This window comes from Bombus bifarius, unplaced genomic scaffold (genome assembly GCF_011952205.1).
Source record: "Bombus bifarius isolate JDL3187 unplaced genomic scaffold, Bbif_JDL3187 scf7180000009200, whole genome shotgun sequence".
In the NCBI taxonomy this organism is placed as follows: Eukaryota; Metazoa; Arthropoda; class Insecta; order Hymenoptera; family Apidae; genus Bombus; species Bombus bifarius.
Window position 1 is genome coordinate 2,402,126 of NW_022884965.1, and position 18,991 is coordinate 2,421,116.

Here is an 18,991-nt window from a genome sequence, read left to right on the forward strand (position 1 = left end):
ATGGACACAGGGGGTGTGAGCAATTCAAAGTCGAGGAGTCGTCGACTAACGTACCAGCGAGTCGTGGTCGTTGGTTTCGCGGGCAAAGTTCCAGTGAAGGTGGAAGGGGTGAGATGGAGATTTGATTTCGAAAGTAATGAAGATGATGCGTGGAGGATGTTTCGTCGAGTTTGAAGAGGTTTTGAGAGGTTGTGAGAGGTTTGTGAAGATGTGTATTGGGAAATTGGTGCTCGGTATTGAGGATTTGAGAAGGTTTTAGAGCTTGTTACTTAGAATGTAGAAGGTGGGTAATTCCAGGTCAAACGAGTCTGTTACGCGGATGACATTTCCCTAGGAATAGAAAGGGCGAGGTGGAGGTTCTAGCTGGAAAAAAATGAAGTCGATATAAGAATGATACTTAGCATGGAACGAGGAGGCATTGGAAGGTTGTGAGAGATTTGTGAAGTTGTATTTGGGATAGTGTGTATCCAATCAGTGATTTGGATAGGTCTTAAAGCTTAATTTGTTGAATTCGTTTTCAGAAAGTGTTAACTTTTCCCTCTTAGAATTAGTTACTTTTCTTTTAAGATTGACCAAACATTAATTCTAAAAATGAATTCACAGATTATACAAGTTCATATATACGTGCTGTACATACAAAATCTTCAGAGAGAATAACATTCCACTGATAATTCTTATTATCCAAAACTGGCATAAACTTCATTGAAGTTAGCAACGTGATCTTGACACATTGCGAGGATCCAATTTTCCACCCATTTGTCGGTAAAATAATGTTGTGCGCGGTCATTGTTACTGCGGCTTCGTGTGGCAGCTGATCAGGGCCGGTAAGGATCGAATGAATGTCATCGAAGAGGACGGTCGGGTTGCACGAAGGCGGTTGGCGAACGAGTCGATCGTCGTCGAAGAGGATCCTCGCGGGAACGTATGGGATTTCCGGCGGTCGATCATCGGCGATCCGCTCGAACGTGAAATCGGATCCAACCACGGGAACGGCGTTAGAGGCGTTGTTGATGCTCGTGACGTGTTTCTCGAAGGGAGGGCGGCATGTAACGGTAAACTAGCTTCCGAATCGGTTGGTTACGCGTCTAAGAAACCGATACCTGGCTTGGTGTAAATAAATCGCTTCGAGGGGATCTGTTTCCGTTCCGTCTTGTCCGTTGGATTAACTTTTGTCGATGCTTCACCGTGATCGTTCAACAGAATATCGGCTCAGGTTACTCATCATACAGGTTGAAAAGATTCCTTGAAAGTGAAATGATGATTGGATAGCTGGTAGAGATTCTTCGATTTACGATAGGGAAATCGGTTTCGTAATTTCAATGGAATACTGTTGGCAGAGTGGATTAACGTAAGGTTGCATCGATTCTTTCGACGAAATGGAAGGCTATAGAAATTCTTCGAATCATAATACAATAGAAAAGCTGGTTTTGCTGATTACTTCGAGGAAATTGCTAGTTGATAGACATTTTTTAAGTTATAAGAAAAGAAATGGATAGGAGCATGAATCAACGTATACGAACTGTACCGATAGTCTCTACGTGTGTCTGTATATATTAGCACAAAATCTACTAAATACTGCAGAAAGATCAATTTTGCAATTTTGTTAGAATATAATTAATAAATTCGATCAATATAGTATAGGGTACACGGATTCCTCTGACATAAAGTAGTATGTAGTTGAATACCTGGTACAAATTCTTCGAGTTACGACAGAGAAATCAGTTTCGCAATTCGAACAGAATACAGTTGGTAGCGTGGATCAACGTCAAGGTGTTCTCGTGAAACGGTACTAATGGACTGTGCTGCAATCACGCTGCTTTTACTTAATGGAACAATCCCGGGCCATAGTAAATTACAACGGAACGCGGAGATTTACTTCATGTTTAGAAGACAAGAATGTTGCACCGTGGCAAATGAGATAGGATAACCATTGTTGGAATTTATAGCGCACTATTATGATTGCGCTGTTTCTCAGACGTTTTACGAGATTGTTTTAAGAACTTCGTCCCGAATTTTCTATCGCGTTACTCTTTTTATACGGGCTGTTGAAACAAAGCAGCTCCCTTGGGCGAGATTCTATCAAAGAGCCGCAATTTAATACAGGATATTCTCGACTTCCAAACTTAATTCCAGGAAAATTCGTTCTTGAAGTTAGCGACTGGATTACAGGATTAAAAGGAAAGGATATAATAAAAAATCATCAGGGATATTACATTTTGCCTACACTACCAGCCTAAGTTTAATGAAGTAATCAAATTTCTATTAGTAGGACCTTAAAGAACTACAACTTTTTTCCACAATATAATAAACGATTAATAAATATCAATGTTATGAATCACGATCTGATTCCCCAACAAATAATTCACCGAATTATACTTTGTATAATACCATGACAAAGCCTTAGAGAATTACATTTATTCTTAATGTAACAATTAATAAATATTAACTTTATGCAACAAACATTCATCATCAATACGCATAATTTCCTACTACAATAAAATCCCAGGAAATCCCCGAGCATTAATAAATATCAACCTAACTTCATAACTGTGACATCAATTCATTTCTACTGCATATTCACTAAATATCCAATGACTTATCCCCACTAAGAGCTCCACGATTAACATTCCACATCACATAACTTTCTCAACCCTCCTGGAACCATTACAACACTTCCCCAAGAACAACTTGGTGCAATCTCCACAAAATCACACCCCGTCGTTTCCACGATTAATACTACCCTCGCGCGTCGGATTAGCGAGCGCGCGAAACACACGAAAGCACGAGTGTGCCCCACGTGATTCCAGACGAACACAAAGTTGTCTTAATCCAGATAAATGCGCGTACACGGGGAATAGAGCGCGTTGGCTGGTCGAAGCTTGACTTACATCGATTGCACTTTCTCGCAGATGGCTATCGCGCGCTTTTGCGTTCAACGTCGCCTCTTAAGCCATTTAACGTAAACACACGTAGCAATTTGTCCGATGGTTCATGTCGCCCTTGGGAGCGCCTGCGACCCGTCCAAGTGATAGAAGAAAGAAAGAAAAAGTGGCGGAGAGAGGAGAAAAATAGGGTGGTACAATGAGCATCCATAGTTGGGGAAGAAACGAAGGGTGAGTGACAAAGGAGGAATAAGGGAAAAACGGAATACGAGGGAAGGGTGATCATGGATCATGACGTTTTGGGATCATCGAGCCTCTTTGTACAACGTTCTCGCTGCCAAGTGAAGGATTTGTCTGTGAAAGGAGTGTTGACTTTTGGAGAACTGCGATTCAAGCGGAGGTCTGATGCGTAGGAGGTTAATTCTACTTTGGAAGTAGAATTAGTGAATATGGGCAGACAGGGCGACCGTGTGAATTTTGGGCTATCTGTATGGATTAATAGAGATATTTAGTACTTTGAGGCTAAACTCTGGAGTCAGACATTGTGACAGTCTGAATTTTAAATCATTTGGTATAAATTTTGAAAGGCAGATATATGCAGATTAGGAAAGCTATCTATTAATTCGTCGTGTGTTAAATGTTGAAGTAACTTTAACGACCACTTAAATTTCGGAGTCAAATCTGGCGATAGCCTAAATTTTAGTGCCATTTATTATAAATTTTGGGAAGCATATGTAGATTAAGATACTTACTAATGCAGGTGTGTTAAATTTTGAAATTCGATCTGATGATCGCTTACATTTTGGGATCAGGCACTGTAAATTTTAAGCTCCGCACTTTGAATATTCCACATTAATGGAGCTACTATTTCGCTATGGTTTCGTTACATCAGAAAATTCTACAAATACATTTTTCTAAACCCTATAAAAGTATTTAAAGTAAATTAATATCCTCAACCTCACTACAAGCTCACACACTTAATTTACGCTTAATCTACACTCAATTATCCTCTACAAAATTAATCTAAAAATACAAAAAAGATCTCAAATATATCGACCCTATCCTTCATTTTATCCTACGCTTATCTACACCCCGTACACTGCAAATATCAGGATCAAGAGAACTGAAAAGAAAAAAGAAGAAAGAAGGAACTAGAGCACAAGGGGTAGCGACGGAGAGAAAGACGACACAAGGAAGAAAAGGGACAATAGAAGGACAACGGAAGAGAATAGAGGCGAGGGAAACAATCTGGCAGTGCCAGCCCGCGGCTAGAACGCGGAAAACAACGGAAGAAAGCCCGTGCTCGGTTACTAGCCACGTTCCACAGCCGCGACTAATTACGATCGCTAATTTCGCGCCCGAGTAAGAAAGGAATACACCGTTGACAAAAGTTCTTCCATAGACGGACAAAGGAAGAAAAATCGCCGACTGCTTCCTCGGGAGGAGAGACGTTCGCGAGTGGGTGGTAAGGTGCTCGTGTGCACGCGTTTAAATAAATTACCACGTGCTCGTTTCACGTGCAGCATGTGATATATCATGTTAAATCGAGATAAGAGGCGGCCAGAATTATTAACGGGCGCGAAGCCTCGAGGCTTACGGGCGTTCGACTGCTTATTGGAAAGGACGCAGGACTCGGTAATGTTGGGCTTTGTTCGAGGAAGCCTCGTCGCCTACGCCTTGCCTCTTGCCAGTTGGTTGAAATATTCAAACGTGGAGTACATTTCCGGTGTACGGAGACGTCGAACGCTGCAAGTTTCGCGAAAGGGCTGTTGCGTGTCTGAAAGGGAAGCTGTTTGCCTCGGGAATGTGGAAACACTGCGAAGGGTGTACAGTGACCCGGAATGAATCCCTTTCCTGATCTCGTTTGATTTCCGCTCAGATTGCAAGTATGAAGGGTGGTTTTGCAAAGTTTTACTTGGTACCTCGTATTGGAGAAATGTTAGATTGTAAGACTTTTAATCACTAAATATAAAATAACAACTATATTACGTATGAGTAAAATAATAATATCTTGTAGGCAATTTTTTAAATCTTTTTTTAACAAATAAGTTTATCTTTATCATTTCGTGTACGTCATTTCAAAGTTGAGAATTTTCTGCTTCATATATGAATTGCAGTTTTATATTTACATATATAAACGAATCTCCCTTTGGGTCCAGTGAAATATGAACCAGGAATTCCATATGTTACATCCTAATAATAAAATCAAACAGTACAATAACAATTCAATTCTACAACAACTCTCCCTTAATACAATTGGACTCCCTCAATCATTGTCTTTCTGAACTCCTACTCTCTTTCAATTCTTCAACGATTTACTTATTGTCAGAACTTTCTCACTTCTCAATCGTATCGTCTAGATCTATCTTATATCTTATAAATCTCACACGATAACACACATTCTTTTCAGATGCGGTCAAACTTCCACATGGCTACTATATATGTCAAATCTGCGTGTGTATCCTCTAAATTATCCCTTACTCGCTATCAACAGCTTAATACGAACATTCATTTACCGTGCATACGAGTTCTCACTACTACAATAGCATCTAAATTTTCCTAATTTTTCCTTAAACGGAATAAAGTTATCCAATTATAAAACTTCCTAATTTCAATGTACCCAAAATTAATACCGGTGCCACGAAGCGGTGCCAGGTCGTGCTACGTAATTTCGCGCGACTAATTTTAGCCCATGACGCAGTTGGAAATTATGAAACAACCAAAATCTATTAACGCTTCGACCGACGTGTGCGAGCGAAGCGAAACTGAAAACGGCGGGGCCAAAACGATCGCAACAGCGAAATAACTGAAATCGGGTATGGCAGGAGACGTGGCGCGATGATTACGTGCAAACAAACGGTTTTATACTGTTTAATGACGTTCCGCGTCATTAAGCACACATATCGGCGATCTCGTTTAAATCGGATCTCGTTAATTGTGTCCACGGAACATGGAAAATACAAATGACAAACCGTGTAACGATCCGCTCCATCATTAAACAAGGATAATCCCGATCGAGTTCCAAACTCACGTTGTGGAAGGCGTGAGAGGTTAAAGACATTGTGGCGGTCTATCTATGAATCGTAGGAGCAACGATAACATTGACCTGCGCTTCGAAAAGTAGCACATTTAATTTGTCTTACGAAAAAATAGAAGCTTGACTCAGATGTGATTCAGAATATCATACTTCGTTTTTCTTCCCCGAGAGTAGCACATTTGTACGTTTTACTACGAAAGGAATACAGAATACAATGATTTTTAACGAAAAGTAGCATGTTTAGTGCTTCGTAAAATGAAATAAGTTAGACTTACTACTCCTCGTAACGCGGATGGAGTCAAAACATTAACAATTCGACTAGATATCCACGTTAAATTTGCCAGAGGCTGAATAGCAACTATTGGCCCTGTTTCGTCGATAGGGCGCCACGATTGTTATTTAACTCGTCTCGACGTAGGTGTAGTCATGCGAATCAGCTTTCGTAATTCCTTTCTGAGAATCGTACCATGAAATAGGAGTGAGAAGGTTCGAGCAGCTTTCGCTGTAATTCGAGTTTCAGAACGCTTATCGTGACCGCTCGTGGATCGGTGCAATTTGCACGGAAATGGGGTAGAGGCTTATCGACCGCTGTTGGTATCTTGGAGTGGTCTGGTCTTTCGCGGTCTATCGATTTCTATATATATATATATTCTTTGATTTGTGTAATAAAACTGGATGCACTTAATAAGACTTCGATGATTATCCTCGTTACTACTCGATCGGTAACTGTAGTGTTAAATCCAGTTCTGACTAAAATATCATTCCAATAAACGTGTCTCGAACAAACTAAACTCTACTGTATCACGATATGGACCACATAACGGTGGAAACTCATTTTTAACATCTTACGTAACTCAATATAACTCTTTGGTTCAATCATCCCCTCTGCACTTTGGATCCGCAACTTTCCTCAAGAGGTTAAAGAACGTTCCGCGAAAAGCTCAAACGTCACTCATACCTCCCTGTTCTTCCGGAAATAGTGCGAGCATTACACAGAACGCTCTACTTTTGCCTCGTGCGGCGAGTATAGCCACAGCTGCACAAATACATCGATTTACCGACGACACGATGTATTATCGATCAACGAAGGAAGCACGACGTTGGTCGTGGCGTTCGATCGATTGTATGCCTCTCTTAGAGGGCTGGCGCTGCTGCCTCCCATATGAAACTCCTTAATATTTCAACGAGCGTGCAGCTGTTGTCTTCGCAAACTCGAGAAAACCGGCTGTTCTCTTCCGCGGCACGGTGACAAAACTGGATGGAAAGGAACTCCGTCGGGGGTGGTGATAGTTCACGTTCCGAGACGACGATGTACGCCCGTTTAGGATACGCGTCGCCGAATATTACTAATTCAACGACCGCTAAGAGGGGTTCGCGGTTTCGGCCACGAAACGTTACACTGGGACACTTATTAGCCATCAGCTATTCATGGCGAAAGTTCTTGCACGTGAACGCGCGAGACCACCAGCACAGTGTTGCATATTCACGCAAGAAGACGAACGATTAACAATCGTGTACGGTCCGAAGAGTAGAACAGTCCTGTTCCTCGAGAAACGCTTCATTAAGTCGAAGACTTCTCTATCTCTCTCTCTCTTTTCCCTGTGGGAGTGGAAGGTGGGGGTGGAGATTCTGGATTCTCGCAATTATTCCGCGGTATTGCTTTTGCTCTAACTAGTGTCTGAATGCCTGGTAATGAATGGTCTATGGATATTTATGCAATTTCGTATTTTTTGATTAAGGAGATGGAATCTAAATGGAGATTTGTTTCGTCGAGTAAATATTTCAAGATTAATTCAGCAAACGAATAAAGGAAATATGAAATACTGTTTTAAGAGTGATGTGGGAATTTTTCAGTGGTTTTTTAAAAGTATCGGTTTGTTACTAAATCGATAATGTAGAGTATAGTAAATGAAGTATGTCGGACAGTCATGAACTTAATGAGTAGAAGGAAGAAATAATAGACAAAAAGTATCGAAGGAAAATTATACAGGAGTGGATGAATAATGCAGAAGTCTGAGGGTTACAAAATTATGATTGCCGTAAGTACGAAGAACAATTTATGGAGATCTATAGCATTTATTATTGGTGGAATACACAACGTGTAAAAACTCGTAAAAAATCATACAACCTGCTTCGGGAAAAATATTCGACCCTAATTGAAAGTAATGAATAATGCACAGATATAAACCAACTACACTGTCTATATTATGTACCTTACTAATACTATAATGCAGCAACGAAATACATAAATTGTCAGATAGATAGAGAACGATTATAAGTAACGATGAACATTATGCCGAATACTAACTGATAGAAAATTCAATTAAAATTGGTTTCTACCTTTTTAAAGAACAAAACGACAGAATTGTCCGATCTGCTCCCATATTTTTGGACGATAAACTGAACGGGAACGTTTTCGAAAATATCGCGAACACTTCGGTCGGTAGAGTAACGACGTCGATTTTAGTAGTCGCTTCACGGGCATTTGACGCTCGTAACTCGGTCCTGATCTCGTGGAGATTTTACGAGACGACCGTGAGGTTCACGGACAACGTTCCGGAACTGCACGGTATGCCGATACACGTTCATCGAGGGATATACGAGGGAAGAACGTGCACACTGCCGACACGGAAGTGAAATTCACGCAAGACGCCGGGACGGAAGGGTTACTTTTCCCCGGATAGAACGTCGTACGTTTGCATGACCGACCACTCGATTGCCTCGTCATTCATTTATTATAGCTGATACCGGTCTAAGTATATCCTCGGATCGTGCCTCTGCCTCTTGCCTGGGAGAGTATAGGGAGGGGAAAAATGCAGGTTCGAACGACGATCGAAGGGAACAAAGTGTCTGTCGTGCAACGCGATCGTTCAGAAAGGACAGAACGGGGTGGAGAAACGAGAGAAAAAAGCACGGAGCAGAAGGAACACGCTCTCGATACATCGGTCTATATTTTATTTACGCTGGTAGAGACCTGGAACGATTCTTCGTTCTAAATTTTCTCGCTCTAGCGTCATAGAAAATAGTCTTTTCAGTCACATTGTGCAATATTTCTTCCAAGCCTTTTTATAACTGCGTAATTTCTGCTCTCTCTCTCTTTTCAGCCCTCAATAATAGTGTAAAGATTAAGTACATGTGTTTAAGAAAAGTCTGTATGCGAGTTCAGAATCTAGTACTTCCACGAAACACAACCATGAATGAATGATTGTGAGCATATATGAGACACACATAACAGAAGCCTCGTAAAAGGCTTCCAGTCGATAAAATCATCGGATGTTAAACGTACAAGTAAAAGTACAAGAGACACTTGATTGTCACAAACCAATCTTACCAACCGTAATGTTTATTAAAAAAATCGTGTCAAAAAGAAAGGTTTATCATAACATGCAACACAATCTTCCACCAAGACAAAAAGAAAGTGGAACTTCAGTGAAAAAGGTTCTTAAAACTTAATACAACCTTTCGTCAAACAAAACGCAGGGAGAAAGAGAAATAGAAACTTGTCTGTAAAGAGTCTGAAGGCTCTCAGAAGGGACCAGCAGAAAGCTGCGTATCCTCCCTCCATTTTTAATCTCCCCGGAATAGAGAGAATCGGCAGAATCAAACCGATATTAATCCCAGGGTTTCGCGAGGCTGTAGTCGCGCAGCGTAATCCTTTGACCTTGGTGAAGTGTCCTCGAGAGTATCCGTGGGTGACATAGAATCGTCGAATCGGCTCGTAGATCTCTTGGAATCGTAGTGTTGATAGAGTCCTCGGTATCCGGCGACTCTGTCAAGGAGGCACAAGGGTGAATGTGGGTGGAAGAAAGGGGTAGGGGTGTTGCAAGTAAAGCGAAGGATAGAAGTCAGCAAGCGAGAAAGGAGCACTGTGGAAAGGGAACGCGGAGAGGTCTCGAGAGGATACTCCCGGAGGATTTTCCGGCGTGGAAGGTAGAGGAAAGCCCTGCAGGCTTTTCCCGAGCAGAGAGGTCCTCACAATACGTCGTTACGTGGTGGCTAACCCTCCCCTGCGAGCGAGGGCTCGTCGAGTGGATAATCGTTTTAGGGAGGGCGCCACCGGGCCCCGGCCCTGGTATTACCGCCTTTGTGGACGATGTTTGAACGCCGCCGGCACTCGGGCAATCAGCTCGATTCACAATCAGCGTACTTTCCGCGTCGCGACCGATCGCCACCACGGAAACCACCTCTCTTCGTCGATTAAGTCGTCGTGGCACAGCGCACACGGGGATCCCCCAATACAGTGAATCGGTTCTTTTTTCTGCGCTAGGCCGCACGATTCGTGAAACGGGGGCGGGATGATTCTTGGATCGTCGGTGTTAAACGCGTAATATTTCCACGAAGGGTAAAGAAGAAAGGGAGCACGCCGCTTCTTCTCTATTCTTTTTTCCTCCCGTTCCGTTCTCTTTTTTTTATTTCGTATGTGCATAGAGAGGGAACGCGTCCCATTCGGATGCAAATTCTTTTTTGTTATGGACTGGACTCCGGTGAACAACGTTGACGGGAATTCGATTTATTCGATGGAACTCGGTGGAGCGAGGAGATGGTTTTTTGATTTGGAAACGTATGGAAACGGAATCAGAGGGTTTAGCGATATTCTCCAGTTTATTGGAATTCTTGAACTCGATTACGTGGCTGATAAATATGTCGGTTTTATTCAATGGCCTCAGACAGGACATTCGACGTGCGATTAACCCGTGAGAAGCGTCAATTGTCGCGTAATCGCGTCGCCAAATTTATTATAATTTATTATCGGGCGTTCCGGATGGCGGGCGAGAAGGTATGACAAACTGCAGCCGGGGCAAGAATAGCTCCAAGGCCTTAATCGAGATTCCAGACAGAGTACATTTGCAAGTAATGATTAATTCATCGGTTCATGAATTAAAATGTTCACGATCTCCATTGTAACGGTGAACGTTCCTCCTCCGTCCATTGAGTGAGCATCGCCCGCCGCGTAAATCCGCCGCGGGAGGAAGTTGCGTGCGAATGCAGAGTTAATTTCGGCCTACGCGTAACTGCCGCCAACCATTCTTCGAATTATGCTTCTATTAAAACAGAACAAACGAAAAGACCTATTCAATTTTTTGATTTATATATCAGCCTCTTACAAACCACACTGATTAATCTTTGCTCATTTCTTAATTTCATTACTGATATGCATAATTTCGATTCGATCTTTCATCAAACGAATTATATATTTCCATAAATTTATAATTTTGTTTCCAGAAATATAAAACTTTGTTTAATTATTTTACCGTCGATTTAAACATTTCTCCTTACCACCCCAAAACTGAACATCGTCGTACATCTCAGCATCCTTTTGTTTACCACTAATTTCCAAATCATTGGAGAAGGTTTACACGCGTCAAAACAGCATCGTAGCCGATTGCTTGTCATTATTCCGAAACAAGCCACCCCCATAGATCTAGGGGATGTTAAACCAAAATGTCCTCCGGTAAACGCGGGAAATTCTAGCTGCACAGTGTATAGTAGCAAGTTGGTGTACAAAAGGAAGGTCTGACACAGCCTTCCGCCAGTAGAAACGGAATCGCAAGCGGCAATTCCGCCATGTGATGTTCGGTAAACCACGACCTGGCTTCGAGACCGACGAGAAAATCGTCGTTTCGGATGGGCACGATCGTTCAATTATCTCGTATACAGCATTTACATAACGCGCATGGTCCGTTCGTCAGCGTGGCGCTTTTCACTACCAACGGAAGCACCGCCATCCCTCGTTCGAACGGTGGCTTGCGAGCATCGGCACCCTCCACGACGGCCACGAGCTCGCGGCAACCGAAGTAATTACAGACGCGTTTCAGAGAGTACCGACTGAATACAGAAATTATGCAGATGGTGTAATAATATTCGCCACACGTTTGCCCGGGTCAATATTGAACTAAGCTTGCTCGTAATTCCTCGCAGAAGACGCGCGCCTCGCAAAAACTCGGTTTACGACGCGGCCGTCTAATTCGCTCCGGGAAAAAGAGGAATTTTGTTCTCTTTCCCTAACCATTCCGATTGTCCTTGACTGTCTACGCTGATTCATGAAAGTGTTTGAGCGTTTACCATAGTACATTTTTACATCGTATGTGTTGTATAAAGAATATTAATGTTTCATTGTTGTTATACGGCAGAAAAAGATTGAGTGAGTTATCATGTAACCTATTGAAAAAATCGAACGCACAGGTGGATGAATAATGAATATCTATATGATCTGTACAATAAGTATAGAGATGAAGGGATTTTTGTATAAAAGTACGAGCGAGTTTTATATTCTTTAGTCTCTTTGTATTATTAAATTGTTTCCTGAATTTATATCGAGTCGCCCGGAAAGTTTGTTCCGATTTACATTTCGATTCTATGTATGTTTATTGAATTATATAGGTGACATTTTGTTCCACAACCTTTGTCCATCCTTCACGTAACTTGAATACTCCATCCTCCCAGAACCTCTCAGATTTTTCGACGAAAAACTTTTCAATATGATCTTTCGTGTCGACCAAATTCCCTGAAGATCGGAACGATCTTTCAAGATAGTATCGTATGGAATTGTGGCTTAAAGGTTTACTAGAAATAGTAGGTAAATTAAAATTTCTACATAATAATCTACAGAAAATTAAAGAAGAGAGAATACCTCTCCTCTTTTTCGTCACACTATTCCATGATTGTTTCTGGCATCGAGTTGCAATATTTTCCAAGCAAAACCCAACACCGCTGCGTATGATTCCACATAAGGATTCTCCAGTTTGGAATCCAATACTCCTTTAAAATCTCAGTATCCCGCCATAAATCCGTGTCGATTCGACTTCCCGTGCCCGGTCCATTCGCGTCGCTAGCGCGACACAATCGTCGCGGCGTGTGCCGTGGTACTCGAGGCGGACTGCCGGCGAATCGCTCTATAAATCAGCCGTTAGCGAGTCAATTGAGACGTCGCGAGCACTCTTCCGCGTCCCTGGTCCGCGTCGTTGCAGGCTTTTTGTCGGCTGGCACGAGGGGCGCCGCGATGCCGGTCGTTAAACGCAGCCGTACTCGAGTACCCAAGTAACGATATGCTAAAACCTGCGGTAGAATCGTTCATCCCCCTGTGTTCCACCGTTCTGCTTTTCTCGGCCGTCAACGATGTTCTCTTTTTCCGCGATCTTCCACTCTCTCTTCTCATCTTCTTTTCTCACCTTGCGTTTGTATCGGTAGTTTCTCTTCCGTGGATATTCGTCTGTTGATTTCGTCTCTCTTCAACCACTGGGCGGGGAGATGCAGCGACCACTACCGCAACCCTCGTGGCCTGGTCGAACTTAACGGTGGCACAGCCGATGGCAAAGTGGCCTCTTGACGGTGAATTACGTCAAAAGCTTCGTTTCACGGGGCCGGTGACCATAACGCAGCTCGTTACCGATGCGGACGCCCCGGGAAACCGCAACAGGCGAGTGCACTCGTAAGAAAATATAACGTGCCTTGCGCTGGACGTGCCGCGCCACCCTCTCGCAACCCACCACCCCGTTCTGTCGCGCGGTTTGATGTACCGCTGCGTCACTTTATGTCCCCGGGGGCTGTAATGACCTATTTAGCAACGCGCGAGCATCGTTTTTTGACGTGCCTCGTATTTCGTATTTTCGAGGGTTGATTGTGCGTTTAACGAGCGACGATTTTTCTCTGCTTTCTTTTTTTGAGTGGAGTTAACCAGGGGGAAGTTTGTTCCGCAATAAATCACGGAATAAAGGATGTTGAACACACTGGCTCGGTTTTCTTTATAGAAAAATAGCGGGATATTGTGAGTTTTATACGTTGAACGAGGTAAAATGTAGAAATTTTACGACGCGATAGGGAATGAAATATTAATTTTTCAGGGGTTGCGAGTTTCGTTTGGGATATCGAATCGTAAAATTCAGTCGACCTTTTCCCTACTGCCTCGCCATATTTTTCTGGTTTAAGCGTAACCTCCGTGCTCGCGGCCAATTAAATCGACGAAGCGCGAGCAAAGGTTTCGCTGTGGCGCGTTTTGGGCAGCGCTGTACTCCGGGCAGTGTTATTATTTAACCGTATCAAGATCGAAAAATACAAGCAACCGAGAGGGCACACGATAAACTTCCGCGGCACTGTGCCGGGAAAACTATCAACTGTTACCCTGCAAAAGTAATTGGTTCATAACTCTACCTCTCTCTTTCTCTCTGGCTGTGATTGTGTCGTGAAACTTTCAAATGTACAGCGACACCGAGTAAATACAATATTTATCGAACTAGCGGAAACCACTTCTACATTATATACACCGTAAACTTTCCTTTTCCGAAACACAATGTTCCGGCCAAGAGAACTTATCGCCTAAAGTTTTATGACCATCTTGGCTTCCGCTTGAGCAGTTGGTAACGTTGGATCGTTTGGTTGTTCAGTATGAAACTATATTCCAGACATCAAAGGAATTATAGCATCCATTATACTCTATAATTTAACCCTTCAATGATTGTTTGATAACCACAATATTTTGATTTAATTTCAAGATATTTAATATTAATTTATATTCTATCATTTACGTTCGCTAAATGCTATTAATCTTTTGAGAAATATCGGCATGACATTTTTATGTCCTCCTTGAAGAAGCTAATGATATCTATCACATGAAACACTAATGACATATCATAAACTACGTTGTGATTGCATTACATTATAAACAAGAGTAAATCAAAGAACATGTTCAAATATTAAGAAACTTACTCTTATAGATCGCTTACAACCCAATTACACCTATTGGGAATTACAAATATAATAGAACAAACAAATAATACACAAATATGACCCTTCAAAAAACAGAATTTCTTTATACGCATGTCACTTTAAACAACTTCTTCAAAGAAAAAGTATTTATTTCTTAACAGCAAGCAGAATCTTCTCAACAACCACCCCGTGTACGATTACTCGACACACTGAACGCAAGAAGACGTTCACCACTTGGTTAGAAGCGAAACTTGCTCATGTCACACTACTCGAAGAGCATTTTACATCTCGATCGTTAACATCGCCTCGAAACGCGTCGCAGATCTCGATAACGAGGGATCATGAAGAATACGCCACACAATGGACCATCACTGGCGTCTTTTGTTCCCCCTCTTTTTCCCTTCTCTTCGTTTCTCAGGTAGTCTGTAAAGTTTTGGACGGAAACGGGAGCGTATCAGGTGGAATTTAATCATATAAATGGACGAGCGTCCGAATCGGCTCGACGAAAAATAAAAGTTTCACGCGGCACCGACCATCCCCTCCAGGTTTTGCTGCCTCGAACCCCTACGGAATTTTTCCGATCGAATTAGCCACGGCGAAACTTTGCTCGCACTGCTTTCGAGCCGACCATTCGCCCCTCTCAACTCGTTCCTCTATTTCTTTCTTTTTTTTCAGTTTTCCACAAGGTCTGCGTTTCGAAACCAACTCCCCCCTCTATTTATGCAGGACAGCTCTTTTTTTGCCACGGGACGAACCGCCGGGGTGAACTGACCAGCTCTCGACTGAAAGTCGAGGGAGTGGATGTTGCAAATTTCAGTCCTTTCTCTTTTTAATGATGCGTCGCGCAGGGATCGAAGCGTTGATTATCCAACTTTTATTGGCGACTGAGTGACGAGACGGCGGCACCTCAAAATTAGCATGAGAAAATTGTGTGGTGTCCATAATGAGAGTGTGTTTTAAAATATAAATGATGTATGAAATTTAAAATTATGCATCTCGATGATTCGTAAGAGTATTGCAATAAAATTGCAAATTAGTCGTCTGTTTGCCAACGAAAAATGTATAATATGAAATATTGTAATACATTTCGTATATTTCGTAAAATATATACGCTCTTTTTAGGAGGAATCTCTTTCAATGTAAATCCGGATGTTTCTCAAGTGTATACGCGAAAGTAACGATCGAAGAAGCTCGAAAGTTGCTCTTGTTTTGCTCCAGTGTCACGTTTGCGGTCTCCACAGTGTTGTCACGGTATTCCATAGGAACCGTTCGGAAAGAAAAAGACTCGACGGAACAAGCGAAGACTCAACGAAACAAATAAAGATTCACGACACGATCGAATCCTCGTTTTTTGAAAGCAACGATCCGTTCGAGGGTGATAGGGCGTGACATTGTAACTCGTGAGGAGGTTGCTCTTGTTTTTGATAAATATTTAAAAATCGACATATAGCCCACTTCGTCTCTAGCTACAATTCTTCTTTTTAAATATTTCCCTTTTAATAAATTGTATTTTCGGTCATTAAAATTGAACTCCCTAGGGACGATTTCTCGAAAGTTAACAAGCGATAATTGACTTTTTTTGAAGAGAGATTGTTACTCGTTAAAGTTAATTATTCATCAGGAACGTAAAGTAAAATGCGATTAACTTGGAACAGAACAAAGGAAATTGTTGTAATATTCATAAATCAAAGATAGCTTTTTACCTAATAAATTATTTTAACGATAATGCTTGCTTTTATCTCGTTTCTGAAGCTCGCACTCATCTTTATAAGGTCGTACACACTTCAGCAAGTGAAATAACTCGAAATCAACGATGAGAAAGTGGCGCCATTCGAGACGAATAATGTTTCTTTATTGACGCATAACCAGCGCGTTCGCAACAGCTCGCAAATTCCGGCGTAATACATTTTCCAATTGAAAATTCCACTGAAGCACACGCAGCCTGCATAAAGCATCATTAGAGAATCGTATTCTTGAGATACGACCGATTCGACGCGTGCACAATCCAATTTGCTTCCACTGAGTCCAACAGAGAAATCTATTCGAGCGGACACCTCGCGCGTTAAAAGCAAGAAAAATCAGGCTTTATGGATATTTTCACGCTCGTTTAACGCGTTCTTTTAACCACGTCACGAGCCATTTCAGCAGCTGATTCTTAATTTCTGGCTTGATAATCTATGCTCCTCTTGACGCTTCCTTGCTCGTCAATATCGTCGGTTTTCTAAAAGTGAAACATCTAACAATAAAAACGTTTCACCCTTCGTGTAAACCAATCATATATAATTGAATATCATAAAATCGCTTTAGAAAATTATTGTAAATCCTAAACTCCAATTCTGTTAAACTTACGACACTAAGTATATATTAATAAGAACTGCAAAGAACACTAGTATACACCGATCTCCAAATAATTCCACAAACAGATGTACTAAACAATTTTATCTCGCACGGCAAATAATACCCCGGGATACCCGTTATAAAGAACAAACAAAATTCGAAGTAACGCGACTGAAAGCGTCCTCGACTGTGTTTGAACCAGGTAGGTGTACCTCGAATCATCGATACGGTGTCACGGTGTTCGAAACGAGGCAAACGTTCTCAGCGTAGGTATATTGTCTCAGCAAACTCGAAGTGAGGTGAGCGATGGGAGCGAGGGAAAAGCAAATAGCCGGTCATCCCGCGGCAGAACTTATCGTTTCTAAAATGGCAGCCGGAGGGTCGCGGTCGTCCCTTTGCGACGAATCTTATCGAGACTGACGAACCGGGGCTACAAACTGCGGCTTGCTTTCGGGAAAGCAAACAAAACCTCAAAACGGACGTAGAACCGCGAAGAAAGCCGAGGCAAATAAGAAACAGATAGACTAAGAAATATCGTAAGACAAAGAGGGTGGGAGAAGAGAGAACGACACGAGAAGAAATAAAACACGAGAAAAAAAACGCGAGAGGACAGAAAAGTGTCCTGTGTCCGTTGTAGGAATCAGTCGGAGCAATGAGAAGGAGAACAACAGGAGGAAGAAGGGTAAGAAGACAAATCGACGTTGAGAAGAATGGAAGAAAGTCAAAAGAGGAAAAAGGAAGAACAGAAAAGCAAGGAATCACCTTTCGGTTCCCACGAGATTTTACGTCTCGCGACCGACCCTGGGGAGACGATGGAAGCGGAATCAATTTTACGGGCGGACGGGCATCGATGCCTCGCCGATTGGCATCGATCCGATCGAAGTATCTGGAGGTCTCGATCTTCTGGGAGTCGCGAAATTGCCCGACCTCGGAAATCCCGTCCGCCGCCTTTCTTCCGGTCCTCGTCGTCGAGGAAGCCGCTTACGTTGGTCCTTGGTCTCGTCCAATTTGTGGCCTTCCCGGGTCCCGCTGTGTTTCGTTGTCTTCGGGAAGGGAAGAACGAGGTTCGTCCTCCGTCGTCCTTTTCAAAGAGCTCGATCCAAGTATCCGTGGAAGATCGAAACGGAAGAAACATGAGCAGCGCGGGCAAAATGTTATTGGAAACTGTTCGAGTCATGCGACACTCGCTGGCACCTCGTTTCTGACGTTTTCGCATTCCGCGTTTCTCTTTCGCTTTACTGTCGCGACGTTCACATTGTTTATGGTTGTATGAAAATCAGGAAAGATGGTAAATGGGGCAGGGAACGAGATTCTGATCGTTTCGATTTCGATCGCGATGAAGCGGATTGAATTTCGTTTTGAGGATGGTGGAGCTTTTCTGCGTAACGATGTACGGAAAGGGGGTTGCTTTACCATTACAGAGTTCTCGTTTCGCTGATGGCATGGAAAATTGTATTGAGTTTGATATCGGTTAAAATCGAGGAACGTTATAGCGAAATGGGACTGATTCTAAATCTGCATTATTCATCTTCTATCTGGCTATTCTACTATATATGCTTATTATTCAATTGTACTTTAAAGATACATACATAAAGTGTACCTCTAACTCCCCATAATTCTTACTGTAAATTTAAGCATCTAGAGGCAGATGTACGTCAAAGACTGTGCTGGAAGCTACATCGAGCTATTACGACGTCGATGAGAGAACAACAGAGGAAAATAAAAAGAACGTAAAACAGGGCAACGTTTCACGGTGTAAGACAAGAGAATGACGGAGGTGCTGCTCGAAAACGGCACCATCGTCGTTGTCGTCGTCGTCGTCGTCGCCGAACGACCAAGGGAACACGACACTGAGCAACACGAGGGCGGAGAAGAACACGAAAACTCGCTGCCTCGTAATTAATAACCGTTCGAACAGCGTGCACCAGGCGTGGGCGTCGCAAAGTGGCTGTCGTTAGTCGCTCGTTGAGACGGCGCCTTGCCGCCTGGACTCGTTCGCACTTCGTACCTCTTGCGTGCAACCCCGTCGAAA

At 42.6% G+C, this 18,991-nt stretch overlaps 1 protein-coding gene across 1 annotated transcript in view; it reads right to left on the reverse strand.

The window, feature by feature from the left end:
• The window catches only part of LOC117214275 (netrin receptor UNC5C-like), a 73,349-nt gene that overhangs the window by 13,441 nt on the left and 40,917 nt on the right, over nt 1–18,991 (reverse strand). The window lies entirely within an intron of this gene.